This window comes from Ascaphus truei, chromosome 3 (genome assembly GCF_040206685.1).
Source record: "Ascaphus truei isolate aAscTru1 chromosome 3, aAscTru1.hap1, whole genome shotgun sequence".
Classification (NCBI taxonomy): Eukaryota; Metazoa; Chordata; class Amphibia; order Anura; family Ascaphidae; genus Ascaphus; species Ascaphus truei.
In genome coordinates this window covers 11,595,057-11,617,028 of record NC_134485.1, presented here as the reverse complement: position 1 = coordinate 11,617,028, position 21,972 = coordinate 11,595,057, and positions in this window count along the sequence as shown.

The following is a 21,972-nucleotide window of genomic DNA, read 5'->3' as shown; positions in this document are numbered from 1 at the left end:
CCGGAGCATCGCGAGATATACGCGGCTACCGGCAAGGACTGCCAGGGACTGGTGTTTGCTGCTGGACAGCCGGGTCGGGCGCTCCTATTGATTTTAAAACTCACTGTGTCTGTGAGTATATGTCTGTTTGTGCATTGGAGGTATTAAAAGGTTTTTAGGTATTGCGCAATCCTCTGCCCCCTTTTTTATCCCTGGTTGGAGTTGCATATACAGGAATAAGGGAGTGGACACCGATGACAACACCTGGAGAAAAAGATTTTATCAGAGCCTATCCGAAGACGGCGCACCTCGTGGGGTTCGTGCTGTGCCTGAAAACGCTGGGACTTGGAAAATCACAGATTCTCGCCACTGCATGCTGCCTGCTTTGCATCTAGTAAGTAGGCACGGGTTGAAGCTGTATATGGGTGAATTCATTTGATGAAACAATATTGCGCAATGTTTTGTCTATGGTTTTTATCATACACCACAGGATAACAGTCTGCAGCAAAAAATAAAAAAAATCCTCCTGTTTTTCTTCACAAATCTTGGGAACTGAGTCCATTTACCACTCAAACATCTGAAAGGAAGGACTCCACTCTCATCACTTATATCCTTTATTTTTATGGACATTGCTTTTTATAGTAATATTCACAAATATATTGTACACTTTGCGCCAGGTTATTTTCTATATTTGTATATTCACTATTGTATTAGGGAGTTCTAGAGATAATTCCCCCTATAGAACACTAGGCTGCATGCATTATTTCATTTTATCTATTGTGCACAGCACTGTTTATATAGGTCTAGTGCTGAATTTAGTTATTTTGTTTTTGTCGTTATGTATGTATGTATGTCTAGATCGATATATACATACAGGGTAAGAAATGATGTTGTTTTAAAAGCTTGATTTGCTGTGTTTTAAATTAATTTGGCTATGCTGCTATGCATAAATGTGTGTATAATGTATTTTACAATTAGATAGATGTAATTGTTGCTGTTGTATGGTGTACTTTAGGTCAGGGTGAGGCTTGCTTTTGTATATTGTATTCTTGTTGGTACTTATATTTTTTCACAGGATAACTTCTTCTGTTCAACGCTTGAATTAGTTAATTGTTTATTTGTTAGGGGTGGAATGTAAATTGTTAGGGATGTAATTAATGAATGCTAATTGATTTATGTTTACTGGATTGGTTTAAATAGTATACTTGTTTGGATGTATTGGTATTTTGTTTGGAATATGTTATTGTTGACATTCATTTGCAGAATGTATATGGTGCATAGATTGTATGCATCATATATACAATGTAAATGCAATGTTTTGATTGTCATTTGAGGTTTTTGATTGGCATATGAGGATTATGAGTGGAAGATCAGATTGGATTATTAAAGGTAATGGATTTTATTGTAGTGTGTCTGTATGGAGAAGTGGTATTTGTAGTACAGAATGTTTTTGATAACCCTTCTACATTTATTTGTATATTGGTTCATTATGTGTGTGTATATATATATATATATATATATATATATATATATATATATATATATATATATATATATATATATATATATATATATATATATACCTCTCTCTCTCTCTCTGTATATATATATATATAGTTGCATGATGAAGCCACTGTCCAAATGAATGGGTGAAGGGTGGGTATCGGGCCAGTGTGGCTTAACCCCTTAATTACCTTTGCGGTTATTATCCGATAAGGTGTTTAAGGGGTTAATTGATATCTGAATGTAATTGCAATGTATTGGCTTTGTATTAGCTATGTATTTTGTGGGCAACAAAAGACAAGGATGTTGCTGGTGACGGGGGCTTCTTATTGATGAGGTCAGTAGTACTTTATTTATTTTAATATGCTAGTTAATGTGTTTAATAATGGACAAATAATCTATTATCCCTATCTGGATAATAGTTATTTTGCACATTATTGTACTGTAGGTGTTGGGGGGGGGGGGGGATGTATGTATTGAATGTATAGGCCAGGTTTATTTTTTTTACATTCAGGGTTGGTTTCTTGGTTCTGCGTGAAACCTCTGGAGACCACCTGCGGTCTCCTCGGGTATCTCACGGGTATCAGGCTGGTGGTTCCACGGGTGACACCTGCAGGGATGAAGCAGTGGCCTCACATCTGCGTGGGCACCGCGGACCCATAGTCTGCGGGGATGAAGCGGTGGTCCCACATCCGTGGGGGCACTGCGGACCCATAGGTGCGGGGATGAAGCGGTGGTCCCACATCCGTGGGGGCACCGCGGACCCATAGTGAGCACTCGTGAGTTCCCCAGACCCCTGTGGGAACCACCCGAGGCCCCGCAGACACCTGTGGGTCTGACGCAGGGCTCCCAGACATCCGCGGGCCTAACGTGGGGACCCAATTGTGGCCCACGGTGACCCAAGGAGACCACCTGGGGGCCATGGCGCTTGGCGGGACCCACCAACAGGCCTCCAGAACCTGTTTGAAATGAGCTGCTGGTACCCTGTAGGTCTGTCAGGTGCCCCGCCAGCCCGCCGGGGACTCGCATGGGGCTGGGGTATGAACCCTGTATGTAAAAGGATAAATCATGTATTTATGGGGGGGCACAGGGGGTGGGTAATGTATTTAATAAATAGAATGATGCTTATTGTGGGGCTGTGAATTGTTTTTATTGTGGGTACTGGGGGTGGGGGGGGGTGTTTTGGCCCCAACGGTATGTGGGAAGGCCTAACAGGTGAGTAGTGGGTGAGGGTGGTTAGGCCTCACGGGGTGGGGGGTTAGTGTGGGAGGGTATGTAGGCGTCCCGAGTGGTGGGTGAGGGTGGGTTAACCCCTTAATGACTGTAGCGGTTAAAACCGCTATGATGATTAAGGGGTTAGGGGACATTACATTGGATGTTTTCATTCTTGTGTTTGTTTTGCAGCAGCAGAGGGGGCATGGGCAGGATGAAGATGAGGATGGCCTTCATCGTGGCAGCCGGACATGGGTGAGTACTATATGTATTTAATGTCTTGATTGGTGTTTATGTATTTAAAACGGGCACATTCACTATTATCCATTTGTGGATAATAGTATTTGTGGCAATTACTATACTGTATATGTTAAGGGGGGGGGTTATTTCTTTATAAGTAAGTATGTGTTTTGACATTAATTAGGGGGGGGGCACATAATTGGTACTGCAGGCCTACGTGTAACACCTGAGGGCCCCCGCCGGCCTATAGTATCATTGATGTGCATATATGTGTATGTTAGGGGTTATAGGGGTTGTTGGGGTTATATATATATATATATATATATATATATATATATATATATATATATATATATATATCTATATGTAGAGGTATCAGTACCGTGTTAGCCGAGCTTCAATAATCAAAAAATAAATAGATGATACCGTTCTGTGGCTAACCAAATGCTTTTATTTGTGCGAGCTTTCGAGATACACTGATCTCTTCTTCCGGCGATGTTACAATGAATGAAGCAAGCAAAAGCTATACTATAAACAGTGTCTATTGGAATGTTATCTGTGCTGGTCCTTCCACATCGCTGGAAGAAGAGATCAGTGTATCTCGAAAGCTCGCACAAATAAAAGCATTTCGTTAGCCACAGAACGGTATCATCTATTTCTTTTTTGATTATATATATATATATATATATATATATATTTATTTATATTCATTTATTTATTTATTTATTTATTTAGATATATTTAATTATTTATTTAGTGTGGGGCTGCTGTGTGTGATTATTTTTTATTGTGGGTAGCGGGTGTGGGTGAAGGGGGTATTAGCCACAACGGTGGTTGTTTAGGGCTTGCATGAGGCCCATAGTGTTCAAAGTCCTCTTCTTTACTACAATTGATCGATTCTTCTGCTGCACACTGTGCTGCATTATCTGAGCAGTGTCCACAATGCCATATCTTGCAACGTTGGCTTTTAGATTTGTGAATAACAGTCTTTCATCTGGTGTCGTTTAGATAGTCAACTCCCCAAAGTCTTTGTTTGTGGGTGCAACGTGTCTGTAGGCTGCTTGTCTTCCCATGAAGGATATATGTCCCATTTTCCATAAAAGTTTTTCGCTGTCAGTATACAAACTCTTGTGCTCTTCATAGGTATCTTGGCAGGGGAGCGCCCCAGCCATTCCCACCACAATGCCCACAATAACAATAAAAATAAAGAGGTCAAATCTAGAATACACCAGGCCAACACTTTTATTTGTATTAAAACCTTTACAAATAAATAATATTGAGGGGCGCCTGCCAGTTTGACCTGATAAAATGTCTAAAGCCCAACAGCAGTTAGTCCTGGGTAGAGCCTGAGCACTCTCAGGATGGACTGGCTGGGACTCAGGGTCAGTTCATCCTGCAAGGAGGCCCAGTAAAGTGTTTGAAAGCAGAAATGATTACAGTGACCCAAGGGGTAACAATCCCAGAGAGAGAGAGCTGAGACAGTTGATTGGAGCTTGCAAAGAACAGGCCTGCTACGATTACACTCATACTGTAGTTAATAAGAGCTCCAACATAGTGATGGCACCAACACACAGGCCCCTCATAGCATGGGGTCACGGGGACTTGGGAGAGACATTGGTACATGACTGTGCAACGTTTATAAACACAGTAATAGTATGTGTATGATCCTCCGATTGAGGATCATGGTTATGTCTGTATATCTGTGATAATAAGAGGTATATTGTAATATGTTCAGGGATAAGGTGTTTGAAGGGAGGTAAGTAGGACCCAGCACCTTCCTGGGTGTGTACCCTTTCCCTCACATAAGACCTATTTAACGACCTGCAGTTTAAAAGGCAGCACAGATACCTTCCTGTGCTGCTGCTGTGCTGAGAGGAGAGCACACACACTGACAGCCCAGTGAGAGACTGCAGAGGGACCTGCGGTCCTGAGTGGGGAATGAGGTTAGTTCTCCCACTGTTAGTAAGTGACTAAGCTGTGTTAGTCAGATCTCCAAAGTGGAGTTAGGTCTTTTTGTTTGTTTTGTAGCCTGATTTGACCCTGTAAATAAACCCTGTTCAATGAACTCTAAAGCCTTTCATATGGGACAAAAGACCCTGCAGCGTGACTGAGACATCACAATATAAATACGTTTGTTATTCAAGGCCTGTTGTCTGACCTCTGGGCCACGTGCCCAGTAAGTGGGATAACACTGTTATAACGGGGAGTAGGACGGGTTCCCATCTGAGTGTATAGAAGTTAGTCTAAGAGAAAATAATGGAGGGGTTACAGATGCTTTAACCATCACACTGTGGCTACCCCCTTTGGATTCCTTTTTTATCCATCTCCTGTCGTGCAGTAGTCCCACTCCAGGTACAGGCAAGCATGTTCATTTAACCTTTTGAGTGCCCGGGAGGCTGTGGCAGCACCAGTACTACGCAATCCTGTGTCCACACCTCGTCAGCAATCATGTGACTGCAGCATCACTAATGATGCTCTAGCAGAGGAGGCGTCCTATTGGTCTGCTCCTCAGCTGTCCAGATTGCGTTCAGCACTCCGCATGCGCGCAGAACCCGACCACCCCCAGGAAAGCAGCACATAGCATGTGACGTGGCAACCATGTCATGGGACCCTTGGAGTGCCAGACCCCATGAGGTGGGAGCTACGTCAAGGGGCACCCCAATCCTTTGAAGCAAGTGCAGTATGAGTAGAGATTGCACTTCTCTCTTCTCTCACTGAAAGTTAGGCTGCCCCCTGCTGGTTTATTGTATACGCCAGATCATAATGCAAAAGCCGTGATTATAGTGCAGGCGCGCAATGAAGCGCAAGGAGTCGCGCGCCTGTTGTCCGAGCGATCCATGAACTCTGATGGGGAGGCGATGGTGAGGCGTGGCATTGACATCACCAGGCTGGTTCGCCCTCATTGGCTGAACCGCTCACGTGACGCGGCCGCCGCGCGAAAAAAACGAAATAATTTCTCTCCTACAATTCTGCCACGTGGTCGCTCTTCCTCGCGCGCGCTATCACACACACTATGGCTGGCCTGGTAGAGATACTGTATTTTGTTCGCGCACGTCCCCGCACGTACTATAAACGCAGCCTAACACTGAGCACGGGAACACCATCTACAGCATACAGCAACCTGAAAGAATGCCAGAGTGATACAGAACAGTACTGTACTCCTCACTCTGTGTGGATTGGCTAGTCCAAGAGAGGCCAACTCCATTCTCAAGGGCCACCAACAGGTCAGGTTTTCAGGATATCCCAGCTTCAGCATAGGTGGCTCAATCGACTGAGCCTCTGATTGAACACCTGTGCTGATGCAGGGACTGATTGAGCCACCTGTGCTGAAGCAGGGACTGATTGAGCCAGCTGTGCTGAAGCAGGGATATCCTTAAAACCTGACCTTTTGGTGACCCTAGATAACTGGACTTGGCCACCCCTGGGCTAGTCACAAATATATAACGGATTATCATTACATTTAAAGCATTGGGCAATGCCGTCTCTCACCGCCTTTCCCCTTTGCATCTTCCCAAAGCAGGCCAGGAGCTTAAGGTTAGAATTCCATGAAAAGAAGACTGCGCGAGCTGAGATGGAAACCTGATGTTAAAAAATAATGTGCAAAAAAATCTGACATCTAACTCAGCATTTCAGCCTGACATTACTTAGTCCTCTGGAGCCTCAGCCTGCAGGCAGCGGAGGGAAAGTGAATGCTCCCTCCTCTTTCCTGAATCCCTCGTTAACACTTCTTAATTAGCTACTATATGTCCTTCTTTGCTAATGGATTTTTATGAGCACCGGGAAGCTGCATGAATCTGTGGGACTGACGGTCACTGCTTTGACTGTGAAGGATAGTACAGTGTGGACGAAGTTTTGCCTATGGACCAGGTGCTCCGATTGGAATTGCACAGTTCACAACACTTTACTGAATGCACAGTTAGGCTGGACAGGAATTCATTATCTGCATTCTTATATAGGGTGTGCGGGGCAAAACGCCGTTATTTCATATAGTTATTTTCTCCCAATGAGACTCAAAGCGCGTCACAATCACAGTACAGTGCGCAGTGCGCCGCACAGAGGATTGTTACAGACACAGGGGCCGTTGCTAGTAGCCTTCATAAGCCACTTAGAGGCTTTTTAGCTGTTATCGGCCAAAAATAGCTACAGCGATTCAGAAAGCCTCGATAAGTGGGCGGAAAAAGGGTTAATCGCCATTTTTGGCTCTCGTCCAAAACACATCGGGGGATTGTGGGTGGAGTTAACCCCTTTATTACCTTAGAGGTTAATACCGCTAAGGTAATGAAGGGGTTAACCCCTCTTGCTACCCACCCGGTAGGTATAAACACCCAGCAAGGGCCAAATGCCAACTTCACCCATCCTCGCTACCCACAATAAACATTAACAAACACAACAACCCTACTACCCACCTCCTCTACCCTCAACAACCCCGCCCCCAAAACACATACAGTACAGTGATGGGCAAAATTACTATTATCCAGATATGGATAATTTCTCATTTGCCCATTCTAAATCAAACATTAGCCAGTCAGCATAAATAAGGTAAATAAAACTTCTACTTACCCCTGCCATGATGAAGGGAGTCCTCATCACCATGCTCCAGGTTCTTGTCCTCCGTTGGCAGCAAGAGTACAAGAAAAAATATAATCCAATGGCCCATAACCGCTTAATCACTTTAGCGGTTAATAACCGCTATAGTAATTAAGGGATTAACCCACCCTCCCCCGCTACCCACCCGGGAGGCTTAACTACCCACCCTGGGGCCACTATACCCACCCTCTACTAAATGATTGGCACAGTTGTACATCATACCCATACAATATAGGCATGATAAGCCACTATAGCAGTCAATGGCCAACCTAGAAAAAAAATCATCAAGCACAACAATACACAACAATTAAATAAATAAACACCTAAAAGAATAAAAATAATTATTATGTATACCAAAATACTAGAATACAATTAAATAAACACCTAACCAAAACAACAATTAAAGAAAGAAAACCGTTAACCAATCTTAAAACGTAATAAAAACAAGCCATCCAAATACCAAATAATTTTGTGAAAACAATAAACAGAAATACTGTAGAAAAAATAACAATCAATTGAAAACAAGCATTTGCCAAAAAATGCATTGCCTGTCACTATATTTATCTGTACCCTAATGGGGCACAGGATTAATACATTAGCAGTCAATGGGCAATGAAAAACATAAACATACTGTAAGTACAATCAAAAAACCTGAAAAAAGACAATTACATACATTCAATATTTGTCTTACCTTTAGAAGTCTTCACCCTCTGAATCCCGGCATATCAGGAACCATAAAGCCCATAGAAGGTCTAAAGTGAATTTAAATGATTTTGTTAGGGTCTCCCAGACACCCTGCTCCTAGCCATAGTTCCTTCTTTGTCCACCGGGTGTGCTGCTGCATTCTGTCTGCTCTGGGGTTCCTCTGTCTGTGTCTTCTTGTTGCTCCTGTCTCTGTCCTTATACTGTAGTTCCTTCTTCCTGTTCTGTTCCTTTGCATTTGTTTTATGTGTCAGACTCCTATACCCATGAGTCTGCCTCTGATCTGTTCCTGTACCAGTCCTGTTTCGGTCTCACACTCAACGCATTTCGCTAGGGTAGCTTCCTCAGGAGTGTCATAATGGGAGGTACTATAAGGGGTGGTCAAATATACCTGTCCTAATCTAATTATAACTACTGCCAGGTGAAGGGAGGTGTGACAGTGGGACTTAAAAGAAAAACTAAAAACTAAATCATGGGAAAGGGAGTGGCTCAGTGAGTAAAGACACTGACTGGCACTGAGAGTTTGAAGCAGGGGAGCAAGTCACTTTATCTCCCTGTGCCTCAGGTACCAAAAACATAGATTCACGGGCAGGGACTTGTGCCTGCAAAATGTTTCTCTAAAGCACTACGTAAAACTAGCAGCGCTATACAAGAACATACTATTATTATTATTATTATTAAATTATACAACATACACAATGTTTAAACATATAACATAAAATCCTTAATACAATCTAGACATCCTACACTCTACAGGATCATATAATTAAACCCAATATAAATAAAATTGCAATAATATAACTCATATATGGAAGTATAAGAAACATAGCTAAAAAGACCCTAAATGTATAGCTAGATCATACATATTGAACACAACGTACAAATACAGTATAGCATATTTAAAATAGCTAAAACAGTAACGTACAGTAGGAAGAGGACAGAACCAAGATAAAAGAATCAAACCATTAAAATCATGTAAATATGCAGCTACATCACGGCAGAGGTAAGTAATACTTTTATTTATTTAGGCTGTACACTGATTGCCAATGTGGCTATCTAGGCCCCCATTGAGGGCCTAGGTAGCCACAGTGACAATCAATGGATTTAATGGCTTCATATTGATTTATTGATTTATTTTATTATTTAATGTAATGTATATTTTATTTCATGTATTTTGTTCAAACGGACAAAAAAGATTTGGCTAATAGAACTATTGTTCATTACTGTGGGGAGTGGGTACTGTTGTTGGGGTTAGGGGATGGGTGATGGGGTAGTTGCCCTGGGGTGCGTGGTTAGGGGTCAACCCCTTTGTTACTGTAGCAGTTTTTACTGACCAATGGGGGTTGGTACTGTAGGGTAGTTGTAGGCAAATATTAACCTCTATGTAGCCCTTTCTGTTAAGCTAATCATGGAACCCATGACTAGTTGACTGGTGAGCTACTAAGGGGTTAATATGTACTGTATTTTATCATATATTTTAGGTTGGTTTAGCTCATCTTGCCTATGGATTTTGGCCATTATATACTGTACATAAAAAATATAAGGTTAACGCCAGCCTGGATTAGAGGATAAAATATTTCCAATCTTTCTGGAATGAACCGTGATGAACAACAGTTAAAAGCAAAAAATGTGGCATTTGACCTCTTTTAACGGGTCCGATATTTTTTAAGGATCCAATCAAAAGTGTGTTATTGTTGTCGGTGCAACATTGATGTATTGCACTATAAAAATAAAAAAAAAATGGTGATAATACCGTATATTTAGATTACCGCAGCTTGATGTAATTGGGCTTTTGTTTGAGTTTATGTTTCGGGTTCTTAGAAAATGATGGCAAAAACGCAAGATGTTCAGGAATATTACCAAAAAAAACATCAGAGAATGAAACCTGTTAACCCAACTGGCACTGACTGGCTAGTATACCAGCACAGTGTAGAGAGGTCAGATGTGCTATCTGTATGCCAACCAATATGCCCAACACCAGTGGCATGTAACAGTGTTAAACCAACTGCCACTGTTAGGATAATATACTTGCACAGATTAGAGAAAGGTCAGCTGGTGCCATTCTATCTTTATGCCAACCAATATACCCCCAACCCAATGTACAGTAGCGGTATTAAACCTTCTGATAAATATTGGCTAGTATAGTAGCAGAGAATAGATGGTGTTAGCTGTATGCCAACCACTTTAACAAAAATTGATGTAATGTAACAGTGTTAAAACAACTGGAAATGATTTGCTGTGAGCGGAAATGAGTGTGCTAGGCTAGCAGAGAATAGGGAAAGTTCAAATGGTGCTATCTGTATGCCAACACCGGTGTAATGTAACTGTGTTAAACCAACTGCCACTGGCTATTATACTTGCAGGAAGTGGTCAGATGGTACTTGGTGCTTTTTATATGGGGCATTATTAATATCATTACATTATATCTATATTTAATATATTATGTAGAGTATATCTATATTAGAACAGAAGAGATTAGTGACTGAGTAACTGTTGTGTCTCTCTCTTTGTCACGAGGAGACTCCTGGAACAGGTAGGGACCTTGGTGACCAGAACAGCAGGGGAGGCAAGGATTGTTGGGGTCACAGGCTGAGGTCAGAGGCAATCAACAGGTAGCGTGGTTGGGGTCACAAGCAGAGGTCGGAGGCAGGCGGCAGGTAGCGTGGTTGGGGTCACAAGCAGGATTCGGAAACAGGAAGACAGGAGCAGAACAGGGGAGCAGGAACTGAGACTATGGAGCAGGGACTGAGACCAGGGAGCAGGGAACAAACAGAGAAAAGCCAGATTACCAGCAAGGGCCTTTAATAATGTACAGGACTCAACACGGAACAGGAACAGAAGCAGAGGCATGATCATAAGGAGTCTAACACAAAACAAAGGCAAGGGAGGAACAGGAAACAGGAACTATAAGGACAGGAGCAACAAGGAGACAGATAAACAGAGGAACCCCAGAGCAGACCAAAAACAGCAGCACACCCGGTGGACAGTGAAAGGAACTGGGAGAAAGGGAGATCTAGGGAAATATATCAGGGCTATTTCCTGACACTCTCTGTCCCTCTACCGTATGATCGGACCTGTTTGTCTCTCTGAACAGTTCCACTTTAGACACATACAATACACAAGCACAAGGTTTAAAACACAAGTTCATAGATAGGAATTACCAACCACAAAAATTGGATCAGATTATATCAGAAGTAGAACTAATAGATAGAACCACTCTTTTAAGTTACAAACAGAAAAAATCTACACATTTGGATATTCCTTTCATTACCCAATACAACCAAATGGCTCCGGCCATACGAAAAACCCTACGTAAATATTGGCCCATCCTTAGAAAGGACAAAGAACTAGTAGACATACTACCTATTAATCCAAAAATAATATTCACAAAAGCAACGAACATAGGCCAAAAACTAGCCCCCAGCTGCCCTCTAATGAAATCCAGACATCTTACCAACAATACTCACAAAGGATACTATGTATGTAACACCTGCACAGCCTGTAAATATAGCCAAAAAGGTTTTTCTTTTTCATCCACCATTACATCTAGAACATATACTATAAAAAACACATCACATGTAATAGCATTAACGTCATCTATCTCCTTGAATGTCCTTGTGGTCTGCAGTATGTGGGTATGACCATGTGACAGAGTCACTGACTCAGTAGGCTGGAATAGTGAATGGAGAGACGCTGCAGCCAGTTCACAGAGTGTTAATCTCCTCAGACAGAAGGAAGCACACCTGCAGCCTAATTAAGCAGGAGGCCTGAGAGACTGCAGGATTAAAAGCAGGAAGTGACACACACACAGGGAGCTTGTTTTTCCACAGGAAGGTGGAGAGAACTCTCCCGGCTTGGAAGCCGTAGCAGCTGCTGCTGCTCTGGTCCCCAGTCCTGCGAGGAGCTTTGCTGCTGGGACCAGCTGGGACCCCAACCCAGGATAAAGATAAACATTGCTGCGAGGCTGGACACAGCCTGCTCCCCGGAACCGTGTTCCTGTTTGCGGTTAAGAGCTGAAACAGATAAGACTTTATTCTTATTATGCTAATTGGTTATCGTTTGTGTAGCATGTTTTGGGCATGACCAGATTAGCTGGCTGTCCTGTTAGTAAGGGCTCAAGAAGTGAGTTAGTGTCCCTAACGGGACTAGGCTTTAATTTGCAAGAAAGTAGTTTCTTAAAGGGACAGTGCACCCGTACTTATTTTGGTTGTGGCTAATAAACCACTAGTGTTTAAAGTTTCCCATCGTGTCAAGCGTCTTACTGACCCTGCCGCGAGGCCGTCCTGCCACAGACCACAAGGCCTATTAAACGTCGATTGTACGAACATATTTACAATATTAAAAAGGGTCTGATCACACATAGCGTATCCAGTCATTTTCTTCAGGTGCACAAGAAAGACCCCAAGGGGCTCAGATGTATGGCTTTAGAAGTTCTTACGCCACCATGGAGAGGAGGCAACATCATAGGTCTTCTAGGAATACGAGAATCCTTTTGGATCTATGAGCTCCACACACTGGCACCTTCAGGTCTCAATGTTGAGTTTGATCTCAAATCTTTCTTGACGGGATCATACTAATATTACATATAGATCACCATTATATTTACATTAGGTAGGGTATATTTTACACTTTTTCACTCATATTTAATTTTCACACATAGGTAGTCAATAATACACATTAGCTTTTAGTTAATATTCACACCCAAGGGGCCTATTCCCATATATTTCCTATTCACAGCACAACAGTATATTAAATAAACACACATTATACTTACACATGAGTTCCTTTAGATGAGGAGGTATTATGCAATACCCATTAAGTGCACACCAATACTCACTCCTTCACATTTCTATTTCTATTTTAGATTTATCTATATCTCTGGATATAATCATAGAGACTTGTTTTGTCTAGGGTTAATTATATTAGATACTATTTATATTTTGATGTTTGTATAACAAATAGGGTTTATAGGTTCTATTATTTCAGATCACTTTTATATCTATTATGTTTGCATGATTTGTGCCACATATTCCCACAATAGGATATTGGGTCACATTAGTATAGTATAGAATTTTACTCCATTTGTCTTTATTAGCTATCCATGACTTGTATGTTTCCATTGTTTCTGTGGATAGATTAGTGGCGCTCCATATATATAGTAGGTCATAGTATAGTTGTATCAGTGTTAGAATCATGTTAGATGTTTGATGTATAAATGTTGTTAGTGGCTTTTGTTATTTGTTATTCATTGTTTTTCATTGTGTTCTTGCTGAGAATACATGCAGCTTTGCTATTCCATACTGCGCATGTCTGGGACTAATTACAAGAGCACTGTCTCTTTAAATCGGAACTATAAAATCAAGGGACACACAGGAACTGTATTATCTTTATTTTACCCCTGAAGAAGGAAGTTGGTACTTCCGAAACACGTAGGGTGGTCCCACTGGTCACTCTGCTGACTTTTGCTGACGTCTGTCTTGTTTCTTCTGTCGATCGGAGCATCCACGAATCTGCTGACACCATCTGCACAGCGTTCCGGGTATTGCACGGCGAATCTGCGGCTGCCATCGCCAAGCCCCAACCGACTGAGCTGAAGAGAGCTGTTTCCACGTGAGCAGGGGTGCGCCCCATCCGGAAACGGCTACGGAGCACCAACACGCCCCTGATGCCAGGAGACACGCAGTGGAGCTGATCTGACCAAGACGAGAGGGGATACTCTCTAATTATCCATTGCCTGTGACCATCTTACATCTGGTAAGTGGTCATTTCAGCCACAGCAGGAGATTTCCAGTGGGACTTATTCTATTTTAACACATGTTGTGTATTTTATTTGTATTTTATTCATATTCTGTGTCATACATTAAATGTCCTTATTTGTATATCAGTCACCCAGTGTTTCTCAGCCCATGTCATTTGTTATTTGTTGGTTTGTCATGTCATTAGTTTGTATGCTGTGAATTTTTATTTTACAGTATTATGCTATGTGATTTCCCTATTTTTTTCATGTGATACTGCTATCATGTGGAGCCTACCTTTGGACCCGACGAAGCCACCATTACGGGTTGTATATATCCTTTTTACCACTATTTGTGTATGTATGGAGCGCACAGATATAATATTTTCTCTATCAGTTGTCTCTGATTTGGGTTCAGAGTTATATCACAGGCAGTCAGCCTCTATTCCTAATTAGGAATAACAGGTCATTCATAAGGTTACAAATTGATTGCTTCATGGTGATACTAATGGAGTTCTCAGCTAGTTTTTGCTTGAACTATATCTATATACAACTGTTTGTTGCTACTTATGGCAATAGTCACTAAGCATTTGAAGTGATACTACATACTTACCACTGTTTGTGACTATAAATTGCAATCTGGCAACTAAATAAGAAAGTATGGTGTATAATTGGGTGTTGATTATTTTTTTTTTTGTAACTTAAATTTTATTAGTTTATAATTTTATAATATTATACAATACAATACATTACAAAATATATTATATCATGGTGATTCTCAGTGTATCTGGAAGTATAATGTTACTAATATCAATGGAATAGAACTTTAATCTGTGGTCAGACTGGTGGGCCTAAAGGGGTATCGAGACACGGCTCGTTTTCCGGGGTCCATATTATGGTGTCAAACCCCCCTTCTGATCGGGGGAGACCAGGTGTAAAAGCTCAGTCACCGAATCATTAACCGCCCTGCCGATTAGTCGGCTGACACACGACTCATCCAGACGACGTATACATAAACAGGTAGACAACTACATGGGTAGACAAACAAACGTGAAGACCGACAAACAATCAACCATACGGACGGACAAACCGGTAGACAAACATTGATCCAAGAGGAAGAGGGGGGGAGGGGGGGAAGAGGGGGTTGGGATGGATGCTAGTGATCGTGAGTGTGTCTCAGAGTTGTTACGCTGCCTCTCTAGGTATGTTACCAGTTTGAGATGTAATCATCTTATGCCGAGCATGGGTGTAGCACACCTCTCCCAAGGAGAACGGACTTGGAAACTATCATAGCCAGATTGATGCCCTTTCTAACCCCGGGATGTCTGTCTGTGCCAACCAAGGCGTCCAGACTTTTAGATAATTGTCGCCAGTGTCGTTAACCAGTCTCGTTAACTTTTCCATCTGGCAGATAAACCAAATACGATTCCGAATTTTTGGGATGGTTGGTATGTCTGAGCTTTTCCATAGTGCTGCGATCTCACACCGTGTTGCGAGTGCAAAGTGAGCAATAAGTTTATTATGAGCTTTAGAGAGACCCGCTAGTGGTCTGTTCAAGAGAAACAGCCACGGATCTGGGGGAATAGTGAGATCAAACAGTCTCTGTATCCAAAGTCTAATTGTCTCCCAGAATGAGGAGATCCGCGGGCAAGACCACAGCATATGTAGCAGGTCTGCTGATCCTCCACATTGGCGCGGGCACAGCGGGGAGGATCCCGGCACGAACCTTGATAATCTTAGTGGGGTAAGGTACCATCGCATCAGGACCTTATATGCGTTTTCCTTGAGGGTGGAACATATGGAGCACTTTGCTGTGGCTAGAAAAATAGCACTCCAGTCCTCGTCTTCCAGATATTCTCCGATGTCTGTTTCCCAACGCGATCTAAATGAGGGTATCTCATGGGCTTGTTTGCTAGAACTGATCACTTCGCTGTATAGCTGCGAGGTAAGTCCCTTTGTGTCGGTCTCTGCCAGACAGAGCTTTTCGAAGGATGTCAATTGTGGGTATGGGGCAAATTTGTTATAGAACGCCCTGATCTGGAGGTATCTAAAGAATTCTGAGTGGGGGATCTCTTTTTCTAATCTGATGTGATCAAACGTCTTAACTTTTCTGTCATGGCCTTCCAGATCTTTAATCCGATTATAACCTTTCTTTTTCCAAATTGAGATATTACCGACCGATAGGCCCGGCACGAACTCGGAATTGTTCCACAGGGGTGACATCATAGAGCGTGTCGTTGTGAGGGAATGTTTAAATTTTGTGGCCTCCCAGATTGTCAATGAGTTGGTCATTGAGGATAGCGGCACATTGGCGCCTTTTCGCACCATTTTGGGGAGCCAGATTAGATTACGTAATTCTATAGGTTCACAGGCTGCGCTCTCTAATTCGACCCATCTCTTAGATCTCGGGTCAGACTGCCATTGCACAATTTGGCTCAACTGTGCCGCTTTGTAATATGATAACAGGCAGGGTACCGCTAGACCCCCAGCCAAGACCGGCCTTTTCATATTAATTTTGCTGACTCTTGGTTTTTTACCTCCCCATATAAACTTGGAGATGTCGGATTGAAGTGAGTGCAGGTCCTTCAATCTGAGTGGCACTTGGGTGTTGATTATATATGAAACACCTCTAGTGTGTTAAAGAATAACCACAATATCATGTTAAATACGGACAAATCTAAAGTGCACTAGATCAATATATACTGTAATGTATTACAATGCATATACCAAAATAAAAAATGTATGAATAAAAATAATATAAAAAACACAATAAATGATTAAAAATCAAGTGATTTAAAAAAAGTCCATATAAAACAATCAGATACCAAACCAATGATGTGATCTGGAAAAGTCTGACAATGATTTGTCAAGATACTGGCAGCCTTCTTCTTGGGCACAACAACCTCCCTTGACAGACCTAACAGAAAAAAAGAAGAAAAAGTGCCCGATCTTCGTGTATTAACGTAAATAAAATTTAATAAAACATGGACATCACGATTCAAAACTCACAAGATTCCAAATATAAAAAGCATTGTATGAGTAATACTCATGCTCCGACCCGTCGTGCGTTGCCGCCACGGCGCCTCTGCTCCACTGGGTATGCTCCGGACTGACGTCACGCCTCTCTAGATGGTGTTACACCTTGGAGGTTCCTCCGGCAACTCCCGTCTCTTGGATGTAAGTTCCCTTTGTGGTATAGAGTCCCAATACACAGGAACAGGATCTGGCTTCACTCTCACAACTGGCACTAACTCTGAGCACTTGTAAAATGACAGTAGTAACATGTCCCTACGCGTTTCTTCAGACTAAGCTGATTTCTACCAGGTGTGTGGTATTACTCATACAATGCTTTTTATATTTGGAATCTTGTAAGTTTTGAATCGTGATGTCCATATTTTATTACATTTTATTTACGTTAATACACGAAGATCGGGAGCTTTTTCTTCTTTTTTTCTGTTATATATATATATATATATATATATATATATAGGCTGAGTGCAAGTTCATTGGGGTTTCTTTTTTGTGATCTTCTTTTGATCATTTGGCTACAATGGGAATTAACGCCAGAACCGGAGCAATAACCCGCACTGCCACTTGATGCATGTGCCCCAAAGACCTTTATGAGGAGTGATCAAATTGTTATGGTTGTGGGGGTACAAAGTACAACTACTTTATTATTTACAAAATGACTGTTCCACTTTCTTTTTCTAAAACAGAAACATTTAGGGCCTCATGCTGTAAGCGGCGATAAGGCCTATCTCGCCAGTTTTTTGGCAAATATGCCTACTGTGATTCAGTAAGCCCCAAAAAGCTGGCGAGATTAAGAAAATCCGCAGTTTTTGTTGGCGGAAAAAAAATCCGCTGCGCGCTTGGCGATAAGCCCTATCTCGCCGCTTTTTGCCAGCTTCTCAAACTCTCTATATTCTAGTAGCCCCGATCAGCATCTCGCCGCTGATCGCCGCTCTAGAATGGAGAATTCTTCTCAAAATCGCCCCGCCACAAAAAGTTGGCAAGAAGCTGGGGCTGAGCGGCGAGACGGGATTTAGAATTTTTTGGGGCCTTTTTCCTGCCTGGGATTGATGCCGGGGGCCCCGGAGCTGATACCCATTAATACCAGCACCGGAGCCTCCCGGCATGCATCCGATGCAGGAAAAATGCATTTACAGGTAACTTCAATACTTTAGCGGCTAACCGCTAAGGCAATGGAGGGGTTAACCACCCGTGACAGGTTTATTGTGGGTAGTGGGGGTGGGTGTAGGGGGTATTTTGCTCTTGGTGGGGGTTTAGGCCTTTCAGGGGGGTTGCGGGTGGACTTAACCCCTTCATTACCGTAGCAGAGAGCCGCTATGGTAATGAAGCTGCTTTAATGTATTTTTAATAATTGTGTGCGGGAGCAGGGGTCTCCTGAGCTGAACCACATTGATTTCTGGCTCAGGGACCCCTTGCTTACCGAGTTACAGGCCCTGGTATGGGGTGCTGGTATCTCCTAAGCAACAAAATGTCCCGATCACGTGACGCTGGAATCCAAAGCATAGGAGATACCGGCACCCCATAAAGGGACCTGTATCTCGGGAAGCAGGGGGTCCCCGGACCTCAAACAAACGCGGTTCAGCTCCGGAGACCCCCTGCACATCTACACTATTAATACATTTTATACGCTGAGATTTCCGCAAAGAGAGGCGGATCTCGCTGCTGCAGCAGACAGGTCTCACCAGGAGAGTCCTTATCGGCAGGGCAGGTCATCTCGCCATGTTTGCTCAGGCTGCTCTCACAGATATTCGGGCCTACCTGCATACCGTGAGAGCAACTCGGCAAAACAATGGTGAGTTCCAAGCCCTGCCGAAAGGCCATTAGCGCCGTTTACAGCATAGGCCCCTTAATTAGAAAGTTTCCCTCCTTTTCTAGTTTTGGATTATAAATATTGAATATATATTTCTACAGCTTGAACAACTCTGCCTCAATATTTTAATCGGCCTAGATATTGTTGAAATGTATGCATACAGTACTTCTGTCATTTCTTAGAGCTATTTTAACCAATTTGAGTTTTTTAAGCCATTTCATCCTCTACGTACAGTATAAACATCTGCTTTATGAGTTAATTTAACAAGAGAAATACATTTTGACACACAGCTATCTTGGTTATTTGGTTATTAGACACGTTGTAAGATGAATCATGAGAAAACAAACTGTGATACAAAAATGGGTCCAAAGCCTCCTGGAAGGGCTGGCCATTTCTATGCAAAGAGTGACAATGATAAGTACTGTAAATAACAGCAGCACACTATCTCCTTACATTTTGTAGTTTTAATGCCCATTTATGTATTGGAAGCCATGTTACCAAGAATTATATGGTAGCCGACCCAGATTCGCTCGATTAAGACGATGTTGTCCTCATCAGCAAACTTCAATTGTGCAGCCTCTGCCTCTCAGATGCATCACGCTCATGTTCTTGCCTTCTTTCTGTCTCCTCCTGGCTCTCTGCATGCTCCTGCCACACCCCTATGCCATGTCCCTCTCTCCTCTCTCCTCTCTCCCCTCCTTCCACTCTGGCATGTTCCTGCCCTGACCACTTAACCAACTTTTCTACTCTCTTTTCCCCATTGCTCCTCCACTCACTGCTCCTCCAGAGCACTCCTGCACCCACCACAACTTCTCACATTCCCTGTTCTCCTCCGCTTCTCACTCCTGCACCACAACCACTTCTCACACTCCTACACCCACCACCACTTCTCACACTGACTGATCTCCTCACACTCCATCCAGCCACTCCCTCACTCCAGTTTCCTCCATCTTTCACTCACATTCGCAATATACGCTAGTGAATACAAGCACACGACAAATATGAACACAGAGACAAAAGACAAACAACTTCCAAAGTGCTGAAAAAGTAACACTCAAGCACAGAAGAACCAACACAGACATACAACAAATATCACAAGACAACTCAAGCAGATATCAGTATAGAAAGCACAAGAATCAATCATACCTCCAACTCCCCATAGCCTAGTGTGTTCTATCTCCCTCCCAATAGCACTGCCAGTGTGTGTCAGGAAATCATAAGTGTATATAGTGTGATACTGTACATGGGAAAGTCTTGCAATGTTTTTCTGCCATTTTAACATCAGTGCAATATTTATCACAAGAAATAACGCATGTTTTTATGCCATCATTTTTCTCGATGGTACAAATATTGATGTATACCTACTTACTTTTGCAGTACTAAGCCGTGTTTTTTTTTTTTTACCCGGACGCGATATTAACGCTCTTTTACCGGAGTTTGATGTATCCGGGCCTACTGTATGTATCAACCAAAAATGCATTTAACACAGCACGCATGTTAGAATATATATAGAGAAAAAACATATATTATTTGTATCCTATGGCTATTATAAATAAGATTACATTCAGAATTTGTATTTACGCCCACTACAGTAGCTCTAAATAATTTTAAATAAAAACAAATCTATTTTCATTTAAACTGTATCAAGTATTCAACATTTCACACAAGGAGTTCTGCATTATATGTACGGAGCCTTCATACTTGTAGCCAGGTCCCCCCTGCCCATCAAGCCCCCCATCACCTTGCTAGTGATCGCGGGGGCCGCCGAGTCCAATGGCGGTCCCGTCGGCCGATCGCTAGAGTGGGAGCGGTGAGGACCTGGCTTCAAGGGGGTTGCCGGGGACGCGCGCAGCCAGTTGCCAGGGCCGCGATCGCGTTGCGAGGGCTCCCGGCACTCCCGAAGCAGGGCGCCGCCATTCTCTATGTGATCGCGCATGCGGCGGCCAGCCAGGGACATTGCGCATTTCGCGGGCTTAGAGCAACGGCAGTTGGAGTTGGGAGCAAGAGGGGGAAGGGTGTAGTGAGCAAGTGACTCCTACACCAGGTAAGGTTCCCCAGGTCCCAGACAGGCCCCAACTCCCCACCAGGTTAGTGGGTAATTAATAAGGGGCGGCCCCATGTTAGGGACCCTGCCCTTAGGTGCGTGTGGGGTGCACTCTTGTCAGGTCATGGCTGTCAGTGCTGTGAGGGCTGACAAGAGGGCATCGTGTGTAGATTGCAGTGCGTTGCTGCAGGGGCTGGGAGTGTCAGTGAGTGCCAGGAGAGCTAGGGGAACGGATTAGACCAGTAAACCCCTAGGCCCCAGATAGGTCTTCACTCCCCAGCTTGTGGTGCTACAGGGACAGGCCCTAGGTATGGGACACTGTCATCGTAGCACTAGTGATAGATAGGGACACAGCAGACGCTGCGCTTCCTGAGAAGAGACTTGGGCTCAAGTCTGTGATAAAGATACAGAGACTATCTCCAGGGTTGGGCGCAGATCATCGGTGTTGCTGCAGAGGCCATCCGGGTGGGATCGCCCCGGACGGTAGTTCCTGTGTTCATCCATCATCAGATCCTTTGCGAAGCTCCATTGCAGGCCCGAGCACTGGAGTGCTCGGCAGGTAACCTTTATCAACAAGTGCACCAACGATCCTACCTATATTATTACTACGGGACAAGTGGCTGCGCAGTCATACATATCTTCTCCCTTAAAGGGTGGGGGACGTATTGTGTATGTGGTTACTGGACACGGGGTGGGATCACCTGGTGAAGGGGGTAGCGTCCTGCGAGATGCATTAGTAAGTGTCTCCTCTAGAGAGGGACACCTGTTGATCTGTTGATGTTATATGCAAGTATGTTTACTATGCTCACAAGTAAAGGTATTGGTGGTTATACAAACTGTGTGCTGAGTGATATATATTGTCCTGCGAGGAACCACTCCCCCTCTGGTGGGAGCCATCGCAGGTGGAGGCGCTGCACTGAGTACAGGGTTACTCATAAAATACTTGCCCCAGGTTCCCCGTGGCGGAAGCTCAGCCCTCCTGTGAGCCTAACAGGTAAAGCACCACACCTGGTAACAGTAGGTTCTCCGCACTCATACTATATCTGCGATTGGGTGGGGGAATACCCGTTACATACTGAACATACGATGCACATTTACTTTTCATGGTCCCAAGGTTCAACAAAGTATCCG